Source organism: Eurosta solidaginis, chromosome 4, assembly GCF_040869045.1.
Source record: "Eurosta solidaginis isolate ZX-2024a chromosome 4, ASM4086904v1, whole genome shotgun sequence".
In the NCBI taxonomy this organism is placed as follows: domain Eukaryota; kingdom Metazoa; phylum Arthropoda; class Insecta; order Diptera; family Tephritidae; genus Eurosta; species Eurosta solidaginis.
Genome location: NC_090322.1, coordinates 191,679,644 through 191,702,476, shown reverse-complemented (window position 1 = coordinate 191,702,476; position 22,833 = coordinate 191,679,644). Strand labels below are relative to the sequence as shown.

Below are 22,833 nucleotides of genomic sequence, written 5' to 3'. Positions count from 1 at the left end.
TATTTATGTGTCGGGTCCAAAATCGACCGTATAAAGCCGAACAAGTTATTGGTAAATAATTCCAAATATATATATAAGCGCTAGAAACTTTACAATGATTTCCTGATCTCTGGAAAGTAGTTGAAAAGACGAAAAAAAGCAGAACGTAACAAAAACAAAAAAAGGCGTGAGTACCAAGTACTCGTGAAGTTCGATGGGTAAAAATACGAGTTTAGGTCTAGGAAGCTAATGTTTTTTAATAAATTAGAGCTCGCCGACGGGTTGAATTTAAACCACAACAGAGATAACTTTACTAGAAACAAATAACTGCGGGCTATTTGAGAAGAACTTTGTCGGCTTCTTACCGGTTAAAACTGATACAGACAATTTATTACTTTACTCTCGCCTTCTTATCAAAAGCGCAATTATTGTCGATTTATCAGGTTGCTATCAGCTTTTAATCTCCGAATCATTGGCTTCTTATTGATTTCTTAACGTCTTGTAATCGGCGGGTTATAAATGTGTCATACATTTTATATTGAAGTTTTATCTGTTCCATAACAAGAAAACCTGTCATCGTTAACAAATCGATAACACAGCATTAAATTGGTAGCACCCCTATAACGAATCGGTAGCTTTTCGCTAAAAATTCGATGTTTTTTTCTTCCTAAATCTATAACTATTGTAACGAATTTACTGCAATTCCGCTTATTTGCAACATTCTGCTAACGTTCGAATCACTAAACTGTTGAATAAATAACTCCAATATTCGATAATGCAAAATGGTCTTTATTAGACTACTTTCAAAATAGCACTTCTATTGCTAGACAGATAGCGTGCCTCAACTGTTGCCGCTTTTATACCGTCCGGTTTCCTCGCCGACATATTTTATGCGCTTCTATTTCCAGAATTTACTAGTTAGTTATCAGTTATAAATTTCTCAGCTATAACTGGTGAGTGATACTTGCATAATTATTGCATACTTTCGGGAGTATCTCAGATATATGCATGGGGTTGTGCGTTGCTTCTCCGCCGCGTGGACGAACATATGTGTAGACATAATGATTGATTCGTTTATGTAGATACAAGTGACTGTGGCTTTATTTACTTAGCATCAGACTAGTGATGTGAGTATCACTTAGTGTCACTAATATTCGTTACACTATGCATTACCATAACGAAAACATAAAGATGAGAAATTGTTAACTTGTCGGTAACATGTCGATAACACACCGCTAACTAAAACGATAAATTTTCGATAATAAATCGATTGTTTTTTGAAAACATTCTATACACTTTCTATAAATTATCGATTACTTTTCGATAACAAACCCATAAACGTCGATAAAAATCGATGACTTATCCATAACCTTTGTTAGCGATGGCAAGCTTACAGTACTACTATAACGATTCGATAATTTGTCTATACCTTGTCTATAACATACCAACAACATACCGATAACTCGTCGATAAGAGCTCTATAAAACAGTCATATCCCCGATAACAAAGTAATAACTCATCTATAACAAACCGTTATCGCTTCTATAAGAAATTGAAAACGCACCATCCAGATTCGATTTCTGGCTAGGCTATCTTTTTTACAATGATGGCTATTTAATGAATTAAAGTCTATGAAGGTTTTTGCACTTTGCTGGCAAAAGCTTCCTAATTGAATGAAGTTCGTTGCATGTCATGTTTGAATATTTACATATTTATTTTATATCATTTTCTTTATTGAATTCCAAGTGTCTTGTGTAAGATGTTTCAGTGATATATAGATAAATTAATGTCAAAACATACATATGTGCGCGTTAATGATTTAAGGAAAAATAATAAGCAATGCCATAGAGTTGCCAATTACGGAAAAGTGTTAAATAATTTGACTAATGTACATATGTATATAAAAGTGGGTAAAGAGGAAGCAAAAATTTAACTTGCGTGTTGGTATGTACGAGTGGTGTAGATAGCTTTTTGTTATGGGGGGGAGGGGGGGGGGGGGATTTTAATTTGACAATTCTTTTTTTACTTTTAAGTTATTTTGATTGGTTCTTTTTTATAATCATGATAATCACTTATTATATTGTATAAAAACAAACAAAAAATTGGGTGAGGGCATGAGAAAAAATCTTTCAATAATTAAAGAAAGAAATCAATGTCATAATGAATAGCCAGAGCAGTCAGTCCATTCAAGCGGTTCTACAATAAAAAAATTAGGTAAAAATTTATTTTAAATTAATTCATATATCCTAAAGCAAATAAAATTACTTACTTCTTTTGTCATGTTTCTCAGAATCGTCTTTATCCGTTTCAAACTTGAGAAAGTGCGTTCCGCGGTTGATGTCGATACCGGTAAAGTGGCTAGTATCCTCAGCAATACGTTGATATTCAAAAATTTTTCTTCTGGACAATGATCAAGCACATCCAAAGAGTTTACAGTGAGAAATTCCTGATAAAACTCGACTGTCTTGATGAATTTATCAGCTACTTTTTTTTCGATTTCATTCAAATCATGATTGAAAAGAGCGGAAAATCCTTTTGGTATATTTCCATGTTTAGTTAATCTTTCTCTAAGATCCATGATGCAAGAATCTAGGAAAGGATTGAATACTGTTACATGAAAATAATCTTTTGTACTTTGAACTTCAGGATTTGCCCTTTTTTTGTGTCTACGCGCTATTGTTTTGTGTTTAATCTCAATGTGAAGAGTTTCAGCAATTTTTCGAAGCTTCGTAAATTTCAGAAAAAGCGTCTTCTTTTAGCACAAATCTTTTTTACTTCCTCGCGCATATTTTTGGCGAGATCCATGGCTTGAACCAAATCTAAATTTAACTTTTGCAATTCGCGACGCAAAGGCAACGAAAGTTGAAAAATTACATTAATAATATGTAAACATATTAAAAACTCAAAATCCATGGCGTTTTTAAAATGTTTTGCGTCTTTTTCCGAGGTTCTCATTTCATTTAGAGTTTCGTAAACGAAAAGAAAAAAATCATAAAAATCGTTGCCGGTCTCATATTTCGAAACCCATCGAGTCAGGTTCAATGCTTTTAAAGATTTCGTTCCTGGTGTGTCGTGAGATTCTTCAATAGTGTTTTCCAAATTGGCTTTTCTTTTAGGTGTGTGCAAGAAATTCATAACTATCATGAAACGATTTTTTCTTTCTAATTTTAGAGTGATATAAATGATTTAATACAGCAAGAAGGTTAATGGCAGTTCGAGAAATGAATGCATACATGGTTATGTATTACTAAACATTTTCAATAATTATATTTTCAATTTTCCATGGGAGATTGAACCCCTTGATTTCCCCCTTATCTACGCCACTGGTATGTACAATACAATTTTTAACTATTGCATAAACACTATAGTTCGCACAGCGGTTGAGTTTCACGGACAGCAATGCATCTCTGCTTTCCTTTGCCTTCTTTCACTTCCTTTCATCTTCTTTTCTTTCCTTTAATTTCTTCTCTCCTTCATTTGTCTTTCCTTTTCTTTCTTTAACTTCCGTTTGTTTTCCTCTCCATTCTTTTCTTTATTTTTATTTTTGATTTTATTTATTTTATATTATTCATTCTTAAATTTTAATGAGTTATAGTCAGTTTGATTTTACATGCTTTAGTGAAGTACGTGATAATTGTAATTGGGAAGTACTACTCCCAAAAATATGAATATTTGAGATATTTATTCGACAGTTCAGAGATTCGGATGTTAACAGAAGATGCAAAATAATCGGGAATTTCCCCAAAATTCGCTATAGTATTTATTTCCTTTATCAAAAAATTACTTAAATGAAAATTTTATATTAGAAATGTATGGCAATAGGCAATTGATATTTGGAAATAAAATTTGGGCGAATTTGTGGCTTTTGTAAAGTGAGTTTATGTCAATGAAGTTAATTCATATTCGATTCTTTTAAAAGACACTATTGTAAGCTACCACTTAGCAGACGTAATTTTTGGACTCAAAATGGCGAGGTACTTGAGGATATATGGACGTGGTCGAATGAACACACCAGTTTATATTTTTTGTGTGCCATTGTAATCAAAACCCCCTTCATGCAAATAAGGCGCACACTATTGTACATACATTTTTGCAAAGCGTCATTTAATTTTCAATTTATTGCCGGAAATTCACGAAAGAGCTGCTAAAAACAATACTGTTAAACGTATCGATGAAAGAGAGTGGTAATGCAGTTAGTAGATTCAGGCCATGTGTTTTTTGTTTTGTGGTTTATATTTAAAGCTAGTGAAAATAGAGGCGATCAAGCTTGAACAATTATAATTGCTATACTACAGTAAAAGTTTAAAATATGAAGGTAGGGTTGTAAAATTTTGCACAAGACGTATAATTGACATGCTGGTGATTGCATTACAGTGGTTTTATCAAAGGCTTTAAGTTACGGCGTTTTCTTTTCGGGAAATATTGTCGCCCTGTTGGTTCTTTCAAACTCTGCCGTATGTCTGTGTGTTCTTCCTTTAAAAAAATTTCGCTTTGATTAGGCAAATCGGGATCATTATTATTTACAAATTAAGCCATCTTGCAGAACATAGTTCAATTGTTAAAGTTGATGACTGCACTGATTTTCTGGTTAGGGCTGAATGTACTGCAATCTTCTTAAGACCATCCATGTCTAAGAATACTCCTAGGGCATACTTCTTATGTTCCAACATTTTATCTATGTTTATAATCTAGGAAGGAGATCCAATTTTCGGACAAAACAACGTCTGCCGGGTATACTAAATAGTTAATGATAAAATTATGCAGGTAAAAAGCGCAAAACCGACTCCCAGCTGAATATAAGTGTAAAAAATTCAGGACAGTGCTTAGAGCTTTACCAGTGTCCTCAACAAATTACCATTTTATGATGTGATTGATTTTTTCGGTAGATAGGTTTATCGAAATTTACAAAATGTTCTTTCATGAACTTAAATATTTCTAATGTTCAACATTTGCAACGTAATTATTTTGTCTTTAAATTTGCTACGTGTACAATTTTCCATCTATCACACGAGAATGATTTTCTAAAAAAAAAATTTAAATAAATAAATTATAATAACAGTCTTGATAAAAATAAATAAAGAACAATGTCACAATGCCAAGTTAATAAAATTCGACCAAGAAAAGATGTCTTAATAAATACGTATATGTATTTGCAAAAAAACTCAATCACCACTTCAAACTACACATGTTGACCGTCAGCATCCGTTCCATTCGTGAGTCCATGTAACATACTTGACCATGAAGCATCACTTAACTTGCACCAGTTGCTTTATAAATAATAACAGCTTATTTTTACTTTTATTTTTCCCATTGCATTGTGCTTAATTTTATTGCCTGCTATTTGTTCAATATTGTTTTTAAGCGCTTAATGCGTAAGTGCAAAGTCGCTGGATAGAATTTTTGAGTTATCCACATGTGTGTATGCATATGTACTTAATTTTTAAGATTTTTAATGTACATTGTATACTCACACATACAAGCCTCCTAGTGGCTTAACTGCGTTGTTATTGCATTATGTTTCAGATTCACTAGTCAACATACCTGAATTGTGTTTTTTTGCGTTCTATACCACCTTGAAACACTTTCAAAAACGTGTTTATGTTCTTTTATGCATGTTTCAATAAAATATATTGCAATGCTGTTTAATCGATTTCGCTTAAATACTGCTATGCTCCAATTCTTCAGTTTGATAGTCTGCTTGTGTTAACAAAAGTTTAGCAAACAAGTAATGGAGTCTAAGTTCGGGTGAAACCGAACATTAAATACCCAGCTGTACACTTGAAATGCTGTTGTTGTTTGCTTTGTGTGCTTAATAGTGTTACAAGGCTGCGCAATAATACATATACATATGGTTCTATTCTGAACTAATTTTTCTTCGAGTTATGGCTCCCGAAATAGAAAATAGCTTCGTCATAAAAGGGGCGATGCCACGCCCATTTTTTTAAATTTGAAGTTTTTCCTATTTATTGTTATAAATCCACTTGGAAAGTGAAATACCATTGATATAAAGCTCTTTTTTGCAAGGATATCGCTTATTTTATTCGTCTACGACCCTTTAAAAAATCTTTTATATAGAAGTAGGCGTGGTCCTTAACCGATTTCGTTAATTTTTGTTCACAGCATTCCTTATAGTAAAGGCAACCTCTCTGACGAATTTTGTTACGATAGGTTAATGGATTTTTGAGTTATGATTAATAATATTTGTAAAATTGATTTTATTACAAGTCGGCCGTGCCACGCCCATTTTAAAAAAAAATTTCAAATCTTTATTAAGAGTCTCAATATCAGTCCACACGTCAAAATTCAACATTCTAGGTGTATTATTTACTAAATAATCAGGTTTTTGTGTTTTCCAAAATGGTATATATATGAAAAGTGGGCGGGGTCATCATCCGATTTCGCTCATTTTCAATGCCAATCTATTCTGGGTCCAGATAAGCTCGCTTACCAAATTTGGTGAAGATATCTCAATATTTACTCAAGTTATCGTGTTAACGGACAGACGGACGGACGGACGGACATGGCTCAACAAATTTTTTTTTCGATACTGACGATTTTGATATATGGAAGTCTATATCTATCTCGATTCCTTTATACCTGTACAACCAACCGTTATCCAATCAAGTACAGCTGGGTATAAAAATATCTACATATATATGTATTTACATTGGTCATTGCAATGCTGGTAAAAAATCGTTGTGCTACGTTTATACATTTGATGAGAGTTCGCAAAGGTGAAAAGGAGTCTTTTTGAGAAATTTTACAGTTTATACATTATTTGAAAAGGCTTTTTAAATTCCGGGTAGTTACAACTCATGCTCGCTCTTATTTATTAATTTTTAAACAATCTATGGGGTACAGAAGATGGGTTTAAATAAATAAATGCTATTCGCAATAACCTCCAAAGAGATTTCAGTCTGAGCTTCTTCTCCAATTTGCGTTCGTCGTGCTACTTTAACATTTTTCTACAAATTGGCGGGACGGGACCTACATATGGTCAAAGAGCTGGCCAAATCACTACCGAGGGCGACCCCGATTAGAAAAACTTATTTTCTTATTGAAAAAACTTATTTCTAAATTTTTGATGTTGGTTTGCCAAGGTGGCCGCCTAAGATGAAGATGGGTATGGTACGTCTATGTCAAGGGCTAAAATATCCCCAAGTATACCATCAAACATTTTTCATAGCCCCAATTACAATGAAAGGAAAATTGCGAGTATATTTACGTATCACAGAGATTCGAAACTACTGCAGCTTCATCAGTGTAACTTGTTTCCAAGCAGGGGTCGAAACTGTTATACCTTTTATAATATAATTCCTAGCAAAACTATTAATTTTGGACTTTTAATATATTTGGATCAAGATAAAAATCATTTTCGGATTTTTATTTTTTGAGTCCGATAGAACTAGTTAAACTCGGACTTTTAAAAATAAAAGTCCGGAAATAAAAGTTAAATCCGGACATTTATTTTTTAAGGCCAAAAGAAACGGCTTATCCGAAACAAACAATTTTTTTAATGCGGATAAGCCGTTTCTTTGTTATCAAGTCGGACTTTTATTTTGGCCTTAAAAAATAAAAGTCCGGATTTAACTTTTATTTCCGGACTTTTATTTTTAAAAGTCCGAGTTTAACTAATTCTATCGGACTAAAAAAATAAAAATACAGATTTTACTTTTATATGTGGACTCTTATGGAAAAAGTTCGAGAAATAAAAAGGATGCATGATTCGACATGATATTGCTATAGGGATACCTGCGAACTCAAACATTTTCACCTAGGACAATTTTTTGACCAGGACATTCAGAGCATCGGTGGAAATTTCGATATAGAGGAGGCGTGGAAATAAAGACCGACATATTAAAAATCAAATAACTCTGAGGCTAATAATACCAGGGCAGGACAGCAATATTGTATGTGTAGAAAAAAATGCGAAGAGTTCGAAAAGAGGGTGTGGTAGTAAGTTATTCGATTTCGCGAAACTCCCATCATCAGTGCTTAGGTTGAAAATTATCTACAAAGAGTTGAAGTATCCAAAACGATGCACTGCTAAACAGATACGCCGGGGAAATTAAGTTATGTATGACAAAATCACAGCGGGCCTAATTTCATTGGCTTAAGTGAGCGCTCGGGCAGCCAATTCAACCTAACATATCTCCAGTAAAGAAAAAAGGGTATGGTGTGAATAAATCTGCATAAAGGCTTTAAATTTCATATCCCTTACCTAATATATTGGATTGGCCGAATTTTCGACCCCAGGCGATACTAGTACTTATTAAATACTGTACATAGATTCTTTTGAATGATCTTTTGAATTTGTGAATGAAGTCCGAGCTTCTTAGTTTTTTGTTATTTTTTTTGACATGCAATTTAAAAAAATGCTTAGCTAAAAACTAAATTATGCTTATTGGAACGATTTTCCGACATCTCTTGGCGCATTCGGGGAACGAAAAATGGTACACTTTGGAAAGTTTAGCCCTTAAATGCATTTCGGAAAATGTTTAACTAATCATATTTATTTCTTCATAGAAATATATGGCATGAATTTGTTGATATAAAAGCTCAAAAAATGGGACAAAGTCTAATATATCGGACACGTATACAAAAAGATGTACATAATTATTTGCAGTAGCTTGTTCATAATTTTCCAACCTCAAGGGAAAAGTGAATTGTTTAAGCTTTATATTATACTACACAAGCCAATATCGACGGCTGAGTGGAATACTAGCCTATCTCGGCCGTTGTTTCAAAAACTCTCTATCTCAGAAAACTTTTTAATAAAGTCCTATTTAAAAATGTGTCAAAAATGCCCTGTCCTATGATATGTCATGATCTCGAACAGGCTCGAATTGTACCCAAAATTGATATTCAAAGTCTAGATATCAAGAGGCATTGAATGATATACAGGGCCGGATTAACAGGTAGGCAGAATAGGCAGTTGCCTGGGGCCCCTGATTTTAGGGGGCCCCGAAAGATTAAAAAGGCTTCTAAAATTTTTTTACAAACATAAAATTCTAGAGAGAGAAAGAAAACTATAATCAGAACTGAAAACAAATTTTACTCAAATAAATAAAACTTAATTGACCGCATTCAAAAGGCGACGACCGACAAACTAGACAAGGTTCCTAAAAGGACATTTCCGACTCATTTGACAAATTGTATGAGCGTGCAAATAAGTATATCGAAGTGAAAGTTGGAAGGTCATACTGGTGAAAGTCTAGAGAATCAAATTTTAAAGTTTCTTACTGAAGACTGTGGTTTAGATATTCAAAATTGTAGAGAAAAATAATATGTCCAGGAAGTATAAACGTGTGCAAGCAAGAATATTTAGTTTGAATGAGAATGCGATCTATGTTCCCTGTTCCGCGCATTCCTTTAATTTGGTTGGAGAGCATGCTGTGAAGTGCAGTTTTTATGCATTAGATTTTTTCGCCATTATGCAGACATTATATAAATTTTCCGCTTCCACCTATCGTTGGGGCGTATTAAAAAATAAAATAAACAATGAGAAAATTTTGAAGACATTGTCAACTACACGCTGGGAAGCACATTCGAATGCGACGAATGTAGTTTACGATTCATTTGATATCGTTTTAGAGGCTCTAGAAATCATTGCGGATGATGAATCACAAAATACTGATACGAGTTATGAGGCGACGTGTATCGCGAATAAAATGCAAAAATTCGATTTTGGTTTCATGTTGATTTTATGAAACTCTGTTGTAACGAATTTGCTTGCAAATCCTCTTATTTGCCTTTTTGCTAAGTTCGTATCACTAAACTGTTGAATAAATAACTCCAATATTGAATAATGGAAAAATGGCCTTTATTAAAGTACTTCACAATAACACTCAAACTGTGCAACGAATAGCTTGCTTAATAACCAAACTGTTGAATCCTGTTGATTGATAGCTCAAATGAAACTCTACTATTCAAAATAATACTGCTATTGCTCGCTAGATATCGTCTTAATCGAAACTGCTTGACAACTCAAATCAAACTGAATTTCAGCGCCTCTACATCTGTCGCCTTTTATACTCTTTGATTTTAACATTCGCATCTTCTAGGCGCTTCCAGAATCTACTAGTCCATTAGCTCTCAAACATCTCAGCTGTAACTACAATTGCACAATTTTATAGTTTTTCTCATTGCATACTTATAGGAGTATCTCAGATATATGCATGTATTTGTGCATTGACTCTCCGATGCTCGTATACGTACATGGTACATATATGTAGACGCAGTTATTGTTTCGTTTATGTAGATACATGATGATTGAATTATTGATGTGCATTCACGTCACTGCTTAGCATCACTGCTTAGCTGGCAGCACTCCTTAGTTTTGTAACACTATTTTGACTGCTATGCGTTCAGTGAGTAAGTCGTTGCAAAGTGGAAAAGCAGATTTGCAAACGTGTGGTTTTTTGTGTGGATTGTTAGAAGAGAGTTTAGTTTCATTCCGTGAAAAGTTCAATGATTTCGAGGAAAAAACAAAACAATTATTACCTGGTGTAGGTTACACAGAAATCGTAAAACGTACTTGTTGTAGAAAAAACCAACCTAATGACGGAAATGCTCCAGAAGTCCAGAAGTAGAATTTTCGCCTCGCGATGATTTTAGGACAAAAGGTTTCCTCGGAATCGTAGACAATCTTCACAGTGAAATCAAACGACGTCCAAAAGTGTACATGGAAGTTTCAGAGAGATTTGCATTTCTCATCAACTTTTCTCTAAGTGATGGAGACCTCCACAAAGCTATAAATAACTTATGTAGTTCGTTTTTATTCTAGAGATTTGGAAGAATTTTTCATTGAAATGAAACAGTTCCAAAGTTACGTGGACTCCAGATACACTGATACACAAAAAACTCATAGTCATTTGTATAAGATTCTAATGGAAGATCAATTAGCCGATGTATTTCCTGGCACAGAAATAGCTCTTCGGATTTTTTTAACATTAGTGATCACAAATTGTTCTGCCGAACGATCCTTCTCGCAATTAAAAAGAATCAAAGCTGCGAAAGAGCTACAACGCGACAAGAGCGACTCGAGATGTTAGGTATACTTTGCATTGAGTCAGATTCCTTGACAAAATCGATATTGATGATATTGTAACAAATTTACTTGCAAATCCTCTTATTTGCAACCCTCTGCTAAGTTCGAATCACTAAACTTTTGAATAAATAACTCCAATATTTAATAATGCAAAATGGCCTTTATTAAAGTACTTTACAATAACACTCAAACTTTGCAACGAATAGCTTGCTTAATAACCAAACTGATTGATAGCTCAAATGAAACTCTACTATCAAAATAATACTGCTATTGATCGCTAGATAGCGTCTGAATCGAAACTTGCCATAGCGCCTCTACCGCTGATGCTTTTATACTCTGTGATTTCTTCGTGGCATCTTCTAGGCGCTTCCAGAATTTTACTTAGTTATAAATTTCTCAGCTACAACTACAGATGTATGATTTCTCATTTGAGTAATACTTGCAGAAATTATTGCCCTCTCTTGTGACAACTCAGATAAGATATATGTATGTGTTTGTGCATTATTGTTTCGTTTATGTAGATACATAATGATTGAATTATTGATGTGAATTCACGTCACTGCTTAGCATCGGCTTAGAGATAGCAGCACCCCTTAGTTTTGCTAATATTCGTAACAATATAATTGGTGAATTTATAATAATAATAATAATAAACCCAACGGATTAATACCCTCCAAAGCCCGCCCAACCGACACGAGGGGCGCATCCGCATGACGCACGGATTTGTTTTTGTTTTTGCCGAGTTGTTGATAGGCGGAGGTTTGTTAAGCGTCGAGATCTAAAACTGCTCAGCTACAGAATAAAAATCATCAGCTGAGTATTATATACATAACAGTAGAAAATTATACATATAGTAAATTGTTAAATAAGTTAAGGATTTAGCATATAAAGATTTTTATTTTTTATTTTTATTTTTATTTTGTTACGAGTTAAGATAGGATAGGACAGTTTTCCTTATAGTAAAAAGTGAATCCGTTATATCAAATGAATTCGAGTGAGAGTTAAAATCATAACACAAACACCGGAAAGGTTCATTTAATTCGAAGTTAGTTCTACACTGCCTCAAAAGAAGAGGTTTGTAATGTCTTGACGCTCGTGATGGGATATTGAAGTTTACTTCGTTCAAAAGAAAGGGGCTAGAAATTAGTCCATTCAGTAGTTTAGACATAAATAATACTCCTAGCATTTCTCTACGGCTAGCGAGAGTTGGAAGATTGATAAGCCTTAACCGACTAGTATAAGGTGGAAGATTATATGCAGAGTCCCAATGAAAATTCCTTAAAGAAAAAAGTAAAAATTGCTTCTGTATTGACTCAAGCCTATCTGCATGAACTTGATATCGCGGATTCCAGACTACTGATCCGTATTCTAGTATCGGCCTAACCAATGTGGTAAAAAGGGCTTTGGTTACATAAGGGTCACTAAATTCTTTAGACCGAAAACAAATGTAGAATACGACATATTTAAAATGTAGATAATAATTTTAATGATATATTACATTGAATTGAATTACATTGTGACAATAAAATTTGTATGAAAAATATAAGTTTGTATTTTCTAATCGAAAAAAGAAGGGAACGGGGGTGGAAAAAAGGGCCCCCAAATTGATGGTTGCCTAGGGCCCCGTTGAGGGTTAATCCGGCCCTGATGGTATACAATTTGGTGGGTCTATCTTATGTTCAGATTTTAAAGGTTCCTTCGGACTTTTGAAGAATTCGAGTTTTACTCTTTCTAATAATTAATACTGCCCGGGTTTCGAAAATTCGACCAATCCAATTTCTTGAGGAGATGCAAATTTATCTTTGCCACAGTCCCTTATGTATAATTTCTACTCCTTTGTACAACACTATGGACATAACAAAAAAAAAAAAAGCATCGGAAGTAGACTCGTCATATAGGGTTTTTACTTTGTTTGTGGTTAATACTTAATGTTACTTGGGTGATGCTCTAACGAACTGAATCAACAAATAATTTTTGGAAAAAATGGTACATACTTTGCAGGTTTACATTTTCGTTAAAACTTTGAAATTAACAATATTGACAGCTATGCCAAGTTTGTGCAATATGAATTAATCAGTACAGGAAATATACGATATGGAAACATTTTAATAGAAGGTATGCCATACTCTTTGCCAATTCTTCCTACTTTTCTCTACTGATACAGTATTGATTTCGGGCACCTGACTCCCAAGTATCATTGTCCTGGTATTAGTACCTTCAGAGATATTTGAGTTTTCATATGTTTGTATATATATGTATCAGATGCCATGCCCCCTACATAGCAAAAATTACCCTTATGCACTGAAAACTCTATTTTCTGCAAATTGGTGGAAAATCAACAAAACAGGATAAGTCGGTGTATATTTCATTCAAATCGGCCAAACGGTGCGTCTAAAAGAGGAGTTGAAAAATGTTTCATGTGGCATGTTTATATATAGATAGAGTTTTTGTTTGCCAAAATTAGAAAATAGGATGTACGATTCGGGTTGAGTATGCTTGGGAATTACAATGGCCTCAAAGATTTTCACTTTGGACAATTTTTTAATCCGGACTTAACAAAAAACACGAGGATAACAGACATATCGCACACCTATTGCGATAGGGAACTAAGTCAAAAATCTGAGTTTTCGAAGTAATGCACATTACTGGGTTCCCTTGTTTAGTCTTTACCGACCTCTTTACTCAATTTATTATTAGTTCCTCTACTAACTCAAAGAGAGATTGGTAAAAAATTAAATTTGTATAGGCGCTATAAATAAGGCAATCAGTTATTTTTCCTTTCCTAAACGTTGTGATTCTTTGAGTTGTTCGCTGTTTTGACCTAGGTATGTGATATACATATATAAATGTTTGTTGAACCATCATAGAATAATATTATGGAAAATACTATCAAAAGCACGTGCCCGCAGGTGTAACCTACTTTTGAGGTTGTAAAAGCGGGCAAACAGTTTTGAAACTTGTACATATATATAAATATGTAACCCAGCTGACAGGTCTAAAATAAAGAATGAAAATATATATATGTATTTTTCTTAAATTTCGCTGAGTACACGCAAATAATTGTCTAATAATACCTGCTTACATATTTACGAGATCATTTTACATGCGAGACACGTACATTTATGTGTTTGTAGTTCATGTACTCTTACACGCTATCAACCTCATTTCCAATTCGCTGCTAAAGAACATAAATTAATGCATGTCCCAAATAATTAATTACAGATGTGTAAGAAGTGATAAGTTTTAAGAGAAGAAATTTACTCTACAGTTACAAAGGGGGAGTGGTAGTAAAATTCACCAAAGAATTCTTGTTTGAATGTTGCATTTACATATATACATACATAGACCCAAAGATATTTTTTGTAATGAGAAGTGAAAGGTTTCTTATTATTGTTGTTGTTGCAACGATAAAGACACTTACCGAAGGCTTTGGGGATTGTTATAGATGCTAATGGTCCTTTGACGGATACAGACCCGATACATTGTGGTAACAACTACACTTACCATCTAGGGAACGATTTAATATGACCACATTGAACCTTCTACGCCACCCCGCCCTCCACCCCCAAGAGGCTCGACCTTAATCTCTTCGGAGGTATATAGCGACTTGTATATTTATTTTTATAGGTTTGTCATCGGCTGGTAGTCGCCATCAAAGGTTCCTTGTTGGTTTCTTATCGGCTCGTTATCGATGGGTAACAGCGTCATCGATTTATCGATGAAACTTTATCGGTATCTGTGTCATATAAACCCGATAAGTCGTCGACAACAAATCACTGAAAACAAATTGGTAACTTTCAGATAGCAAATCGATAGTTGATAGTAAGTCGATACATTTTTAATAAAAAATCGATAACTTTTCATTCATTTCCTTTCCTTTCCTTTCCTTTCCTTTCCTTTCCTTTCCTTTCCATCCCTTTCCTTTGCTTTGCTTTCCTTTCATTTCCTTTTCTTTCCTTTCCTTTCCTTTCCTTTTCTTTCTTTTCCTTTCCTTTCCTTTACTTTTCTTTTCTTTCCTTTCCTTTCCTCTCCTTTCCTTTCCTTTCTTTCCTTTCCTTTCCTTTCCGTTACTTTCCTTTCCGTTCCTTTCCTTTCCGTTCCGTTCCGTTCCTTTCCTTTCCTTTCCTTTCCTTTCATTTCCTTTCGTTTCCTTTCCTTGCCTTTCATTTCATTTCCTTTCCTTTCCTTTTCTTTCCTTTTCTTTCCTTTTCTTTTCTTTTCTTTCCTTTCCTTTCCTTTCCTTTCCTTTCCTTTCCTTTCCTTTCCTTTCCTTTCCTTTCCTTTCCTTTCCTTTCCTTTCCTTTCCGTTCCTCTCCTTTCCTTTGCTTTCCTTTCCTTTCCTTTCCTTTGCTTTCCTTTCCTTTACGTTTGTTTTTTGTTCCTTTGCCTTCTTTTTCCTCCCTTGCCTTTTCTTTTCTTTTCTTTTCTTTTCTTTTCTTTCCTTTCCTTCACTTTCCCTTCTTTTTCCTTCCTCTGAGTAAGGTACAATTCTCCCCGTAAGTGATGATGGGCACATGGATCCCCTATTTATAAGAAAAGCGATGCCGGCCAACGATAATCACGCAACCATACCACTTAACATAATACATAAGAGCCTCTCTTAGCACAACAATTTGTGAGTGGTCGTGCGCATTGAATGGGGTGAAGCACTGTTAATACAACAACAACTTAGCGCAACGGAGTATGGAAATAAAATCGTGCATCATTAACTCATTGCTCAAATATTTCACACAAATTATATATTTACCAAGAGTTCCGTTGCATTCTTTCGTCAGAGAATCCATGAAAATAACGGCTTCAACAGCTGACAAAGTATTGCAAAAATAAACAAGAAGTTGAAAAATATGCTTCCAACCGCAGTCAGTTGTCGTGCGCACGGGTTCAGATATTTGTTGTTACCATTATTGAATCCAAAAAAGAAATGAAAATTAATACTTGCCGCGAGGAGATTTAGTCATCAGTTTTCCCTACAAATTGGCGGGATGGGATCTACATGTTTTATGCCTACTCCGAACGGCATCTGCAGAGGAGATGAATTTTCTTCCGAGGGGCGTCCCCGATTTTTGATGTTACTTTTCCCGGGAGTCGAACCCTGAACGCTCGGTATGGTAGGCGGAGCACGCTTCCACCAGACCACGGCGGTCACACATTATGAATACACAGAGAAGAAAAAAAATATCAAAAACAAACTTCTGCTCCTGTTTGTTTCACTTGTTTTATTGTATGTTACCGTTACACATAACTGCATTTGCAATCAATTATTTCCATTACAACGGAAAGTGTAGAATAGTGGATTTTGTTTTGGTTTCTTTTTATTTACGGAAACTTTGTCCGATTCCCAATCTTCGCTACGAACAATAATCCGTTTGCAAACATTGCGTGGGTAAAACTACTTTTTTGTGCATTATATTTACCACTATATATTCACATGACTTAATGAGAGCACACACGCGAAGAGTGAGGAGTGAGGAAAAGCAAATTGTCATTTTTATACCCTACTGCTACTAGGAATGCTAATATGAATTTCTGAAGGAATTGAGATTTATTTAGATTTCTCTATATAAAAATTCCCAAACAAATTTACTCTTCAAATATGAAAAATATTTTCAGAGCATATACCTACTTTGGACTGAGTAAGCAACTGATTATAAAAGTCCTCTCTAAACGAACAAAAATAAAGCTGTACAGGTCACTTATTATACCTGTCCTAATGTATGGTTCTGAATCGTGTAAGGTGTAGAGAGAAGATGAGATAGCTCTTGGAGTGTTCGAGAGAATAGTTCTCCGTAATGCCGTCAGCGAGTATCGAAGGTACCACCTGCTGATGAACTGTATGAGCTTTATGCATATATAAAGATAGTGCAGATAATAAAAGCATCTAGGCTTCGTTGGCTAAGTCATGTTATGCGAATTGACAAAGACGCTCCGGCCAAGAAAGTATGTTAGTGAGCATCGCAGTTTGAAAAGTAAGGGGAAGACCCTTCTGAGTTGGGAGTGCCAGGTGGAGGAAGACTTGGCCTCCCTTAGTGCATCAGTTATCACGAAACAGGGGTATCTGATGTGACTTGTTACGAAACGGCCAAAATTGCTTAGGCTGGCACAATAGTGGTTAGGATAACACACACAAATCCATACATTTCAATTCTGCTTTTGGTTTCAGTTTTGCTTCCCGTTTCAGCTTGTTATCGGTTCCAGTTGGGCCCATTCTTTACCAATCCAGCTACGGCTTCCAAACCGTGTAAGTTTTGGCTTCAGTTTCGATTTATGTCCGTGATTGGTCCCGGTTTCATTACGCCTTCAAGTCTGATCCTGATTTGGCTTCCGTATTCCGTCCGGTTCTTGTCTGGTTTCGACCCTTATTGCGATTCGGATTCGGTCTGGATTTGATTTCGCTGTCGACTCTAGCTTCGTTCCCGGTTTCAGTCCAGATTTCGTTTCGGTTTTGGCCCCGGTCATGATTTCGGTTGCACATTCCGCCTCTTTTGGGCTTTTTATGACTTCCGATTTCGGGTCCGTTTCGGTCTGAATTTTGCATCGGTGTCAATTCAGTTTCTTTCCAGGTTTCGTTTCAGGTTTGGTTCCGTTCATGATTTCGGTTTTGCGTTCCTCCCCGGTTTCGGTCTACTTTCGGCATCGATTTCGGTTCAGTTTTGGGCTCAGCTTCGGGTTTCGCTTAACGTTTGCTGGGCAGTAAGTTGTTTTTGTTGTTGTTGCAGCGTTTACAGTGGATGTGGTAGTATCTCTATTTGCGGAGTGCCTTGTTTTGTAATTTCTTGGTCTCATAAAGCCCCGTTTCGATGCATCGTCAATGTCTAGGAAGATACCAAAGACGTACTCTTGTATTTCAAGGCTTTCTCTAAGGTTATAATCACCCTCGGTATTGCAGAGCTTATTGACTTTGTCTTATGTTTACCCGCGTTGTGTTCCTTTTTCGTCAACGTTCAACTTACTATAAGCAACTCAAAGGATTTGAATAGGGAAGATATTAAGTTAATTGGCATGTAGTCTTGGAGTTTGATTTTTTCTGACCTTAGTAGGAACAGAAAGTGAACCGTTTGCTAAGATGCAGCCTCTGTCTTATGCACTCATCAAAGATTATCAACACCCATTTTAGGATCCTTTTACCTAATATTTGTAAAGAATGTTGCATCTGGACTCGGTGTATGAAACTTTGAATCCATTTTTTCGATTGAACCAAATTTTATCAGTTTGTATATCAACAACCCATATTGCATGTTCGTTGTTGGTGCAAATTGGCGTGAGAAAAGCTAAAGGCATTGAAAAATTTGTAAAGCGCTGTAAAAACAATGTCTTTAAGACAAATTAAAACAAGTACAACGAAAATTTCCAGCTTATTTGGGTTAGCCCTTCTATTTACTATTTTTTAAAGCATTCTGTACTGCAGTAGAATTTTTTTAAATCAGGTAACAAAACACCATTAAGGTGCTAGCCCGACCATCTCGGGAACGATTTTTATGACCATATTAAAACTTCTAGGCCATCCCGCCCTTCCCATCCCCAAGTTCCGTGAGGAAAAAGTTTTTTTAAAAAATTCACTAACTATCATAACTAATTTTATTCATCGTAATTTTATGCCTAAAAACGCTCGCTGACGGTCATTGCGCTCCATATTTGCTAAGCCATGCTGTTGCTTTTACTCGCTTGATTCGTTGCTAAATTAAAAAAAATAATAACTTTTGTGTGCCAATTATAAATTCTAGGCATAAATAGTGAACAAAATGATTAAATCACTAAAACAAAAAGCAATAAAAAACAGACTTGGACAAACCGCAAATTCAACGTGAGTAAAAAAAATTAAAGTTCGTTTCTTAAGTCTTTCGTACGCGTATGTTTTTGATTCTCATAGCATTTATGTATGTTGAAGTGATAGTGAATGTAATCACGGTTGCCACTTCGGTCCATTTGGACCAAAAATGGTCCATTTCCAACCCTATTTGGTGCGCTGGTCCATTTTTTCTCAATTTTGGTCCTTTTTAAGCTGTAATCAAGATTTTGATAGTTTTTTTTTACTAGGGTAAAAATGTTCAGCACTGTACACAAAATTTTCCACACCTTCATTAACCCTCATATAATTTTCAATTTACCTCACTGGATTTCTTACAAAAAAATTGCTGTCATTAAAATGTAGCAGAACAATGGCAATTCACCTAGCAGATAGTTTAGAAAAGTGTTGGATCTGGAAGCAAACCAATTTTCAATAATTGTTGATGAAACAAGCGGCCAATCAGAAAATCTTGTTTTGGTGGCTAGATATTTCGATGGGCTATCAAACACTTTTCGTGATAAATTTTTGTCACTTCTTGAGCTTAAAAACAGTTGATGCATATTGCGCTGGGTCGATTTGTATGGACGAAAGTTAACCGATATCGCGCCATCGATTCTCGATAGGATTTGGGCTCAGGAAAAAAAGTTACACTACGCATACCCAAAAAAATAATTTTCAAGCCTGCGAAACTTAATTTTTTTGCCTTTTTTCGACTTTGATTTTTAAGGTTTTTTTCATGACCTACTAAAAAAATTTTCATATGTATACTCTGCCCGACCAAAAAATATCCGCTACAAAGGTTGGTGAAAACCGTTTTTTGAAAAAAAAAAAAAAACTGTTATCGACAACGTTTAAGCGGACATTTTTGGGTCGAACAGGGTATACATGAAAAATTTACAATGAAATGAAAATTTTTTAATAGGTTATGAAAAAAGCTTAAAGATCAAAGTCGAAAAAAGTCAAAGAAATGAAATTTCGCAAGCTCGAAAATTATTTTTTTTTGGTATGCGAGGTGGAACATTTTTTGCTGAGCCCAAATTCCATCGAATCGGTTAATAAATCGACCCAGTCTAATGCATATGCACGTGCACCTCAAAGAAATTTGTCCGAGTTTGCCACTGGTGAAGCTATTCTTAAATTGAAAATTAAATCAAAGCATGAAACTAATTTATTTTATATAGTACAAGCATTCCGATAGGTATTGAGAGTTTGTGAAACAATATATCGGCATGCCAAAAAAAGGGATACTTGAAAAATTTGTACAAAGAAATCCTATCTAAAAATTTTGAAAGTGTTACTTTTCGTTTGAGATGTCGATATTTAAATTTTTCTTACACAGCCCAAAATAAATCAATGAGTTTAAGGAATTCCAAGACTATTGTGGAAAGTGTCTTCTTGCGCACGCCTCACACTGCGATGCGGCTATATTTTCTATCTTTGTGTCTGGAAGTTAATGGCGTTTCTGTTATACACCTCTCATATTCAATATCAGTCACAGTATTAAAAGTTTATATACATATATGTACATATTTCCGGCCTGCGCTAAAGAGTTCAATCAGAAAAAGTTTGTCTGTCGATATTATACCATCAATATGAACCAAATTTTGAGTAATTTTAGGTACAATGATTATATCCAAACATTGGATATTTAAAAAATTTCAGTGTACATAATTTAGAATACTAAGGATTTTAACCAAAGGAATATTTTTATTCGAAGTAAAGCAGAAATATGTTTTGAAAGCGATAACTTTACAAATGCTCAACGTATGTAGATCTGATATAAATGCTTTCTGCCAAATTATTCTTGTACCTAGACAAATCTGATCAAAATTCCAATACTACACAGGTGACAATTTTAAGCCTTCTCAATGGTTAATCTGAGGAATGTGGCTAGATTCTATAAATGTGAGAGTCTAAAACTGAAGCGTGAGGGTGCATTGGTAAACAGAAGCTTAAAAAATTTAATCAAAAAAAAAAAAATAAAATTGGAACACCCAGCTATTGGAAACATTTTTTTCTAAACTTTTAGGACTGAATTTAAGATAAATGGATGGTTACAACCGAGCTCTTGAGAAATTTATTTTAAAAATAAGATTTTTTTATGTCAATAAAACAGAACTAGTTTGGCTTGTGGCACGGGTTTTCCTCTAAGTTTTTTCGTTAAAGCATATAAGTTTTTTTGTTAAAACGAAAGTGTTTTGGATATTGTGTGATATTTACCACAACCTGAAATTAAAGATTTTACAACGAATTCGACACATTTGTGAATTACGGAAGCCAATTAAAGAATACAAAAGTTTGGTACATTTCTTTTAGATTTGGTCCTTTGTTTCGATAAATTTTGGTCGCAAATGAAAACATGGTATGGCAACCGTAAATGTCAGTGTCCGGCATAACAAAAATTATGGCGAAGCTATGGGTATGTAGCATTGCAAAAAATATAAATGACAAAAACTGATGAAATCACAATACTTGGTGGAGCAATTTATTTATTTTTCACATGGCGCGCCTCAGCGTTTTATCTGTGCGTTTTTAAGCAGCGCTGACTAGCGTGTGCAGTTATTCCGTTTGTCATTTCAAGCAGCATCAGAATTGGAAAATTCTTTTTCTTGCGTTCATGTCCCGTTCAAAAGCAACACCAAACATTCAGAAAAACGTTTTTGAAGTTATACTTCTTTGGGCGCGTGATGGAAAATGTATTTATTTTTATTTATTACGACTCTTAGAGCCTAGTTAAAAAACTTAAAAATATGATTGCATTAATTAACAATGTGTACTTAATCTAAACTTTTAAATCTAAAAATTTAATTATGACACATGTATCATCTCAACAACTATATCATTTAATGGGTCTAGATTTGGTGTAATCATACAACCGGCTCTTAAATAAATTTCTATCACAATTTTTAATATATTCAGGTACCTAGTTCGTTGAAGAATTTTAACCCTTTGTAAAAAAGATTATTTTGTTCCGATTCGGTTTTATAATTGGGCAATTTAAAATCATTTCTCTGCTTGGACCTCGTAGTTAAATGTAATACCTGTTCTGCGATACTCTGGCAAATTTCCGTGCTTTATGTTATATATAAATTTCATTGCGTTGAAGAATATTTGTTGTTTAACGCTCATCCAATTTAAACCTAGAATCATGTCTTTTGTAGGAGTATCATAACGTTTGCTTAAAATAGAGCGCATTACTTTATTTTGCATTTTTGCAACTTATCAATTGGCAAATCCTTCATAATGTAACGAATTTTGCGGGATTCCATATATTTTCCAGCTTCTGCTAATGTTCGAATCGCTAAACTGTTGAATAAATAACTCCAATATTCCGTATTATTTAGATTACTTTGGGATTACTTCGCAATTATACCTAACTTCACAAGTAATAGCGTGTTTAAATCAAACTGATTAGTCATTCCTCAGCTTGCGCTGCTTTTATGCTCTCTGTTGCCTCGTCCGCATATTTCTACCAAGGTCTAGACGTTTCGCTTTCTAGAACTGTTGTATCTCCTGCTTGGTAATTGGGCTATATGCGTGTGTATGTGTGAGTAACAACTTGGGCTGATGACTACATGTGTGTGTGTGATATCTCTTCACTTCGAGCTGCTGGTTATGTGTGTGCATGTACATAAGTTTAGCTGCTTATTGTATTTGGTGTTGTGATTATTTACTAACAGCATAGTGATCCTATATTCGCCACACTGTCTCCCACCTAAGTCGGATCGTCCCGATCAGACAAATTTTCTGATCTAAACGTTGTCAGCTTTTCCAAATAAACCACTTTCATTTTATTTCGTGGTTTGCCAATGAGTTGTTTGCGCTAAACGTTGATCGCTGATCCGTTTTACAACTTTCTATGGGCCTTCCCAATTACACTGTAATTTCGGGGACAAACGTTTTTTCGTTGAAGGTTGTATAAAAGCACCAAACTTCCTTCCCGAAAACCTTCGTAATTAATTGCTTTATCGTATCTGGCTTTCATCTTAACACTCACAATCTTGGTTCGTTGTCTTAC

The 22,833-nt window shown here is 34.7% G+C and overlaps 1 protein-coding gene across 8 annotated transcripts in view; it reads left to right on the top strand.

The window, feature by feature from the left end:
• Positions 1–22,833, top strand: part of LOC137250808 (uncharacterized) — a 109,674-nt gene that overhangs the window by 12,416 nt on the left and 74,425 nt on the right. The gene's annotated exons all lie outside the window — the stretch shown is intronic.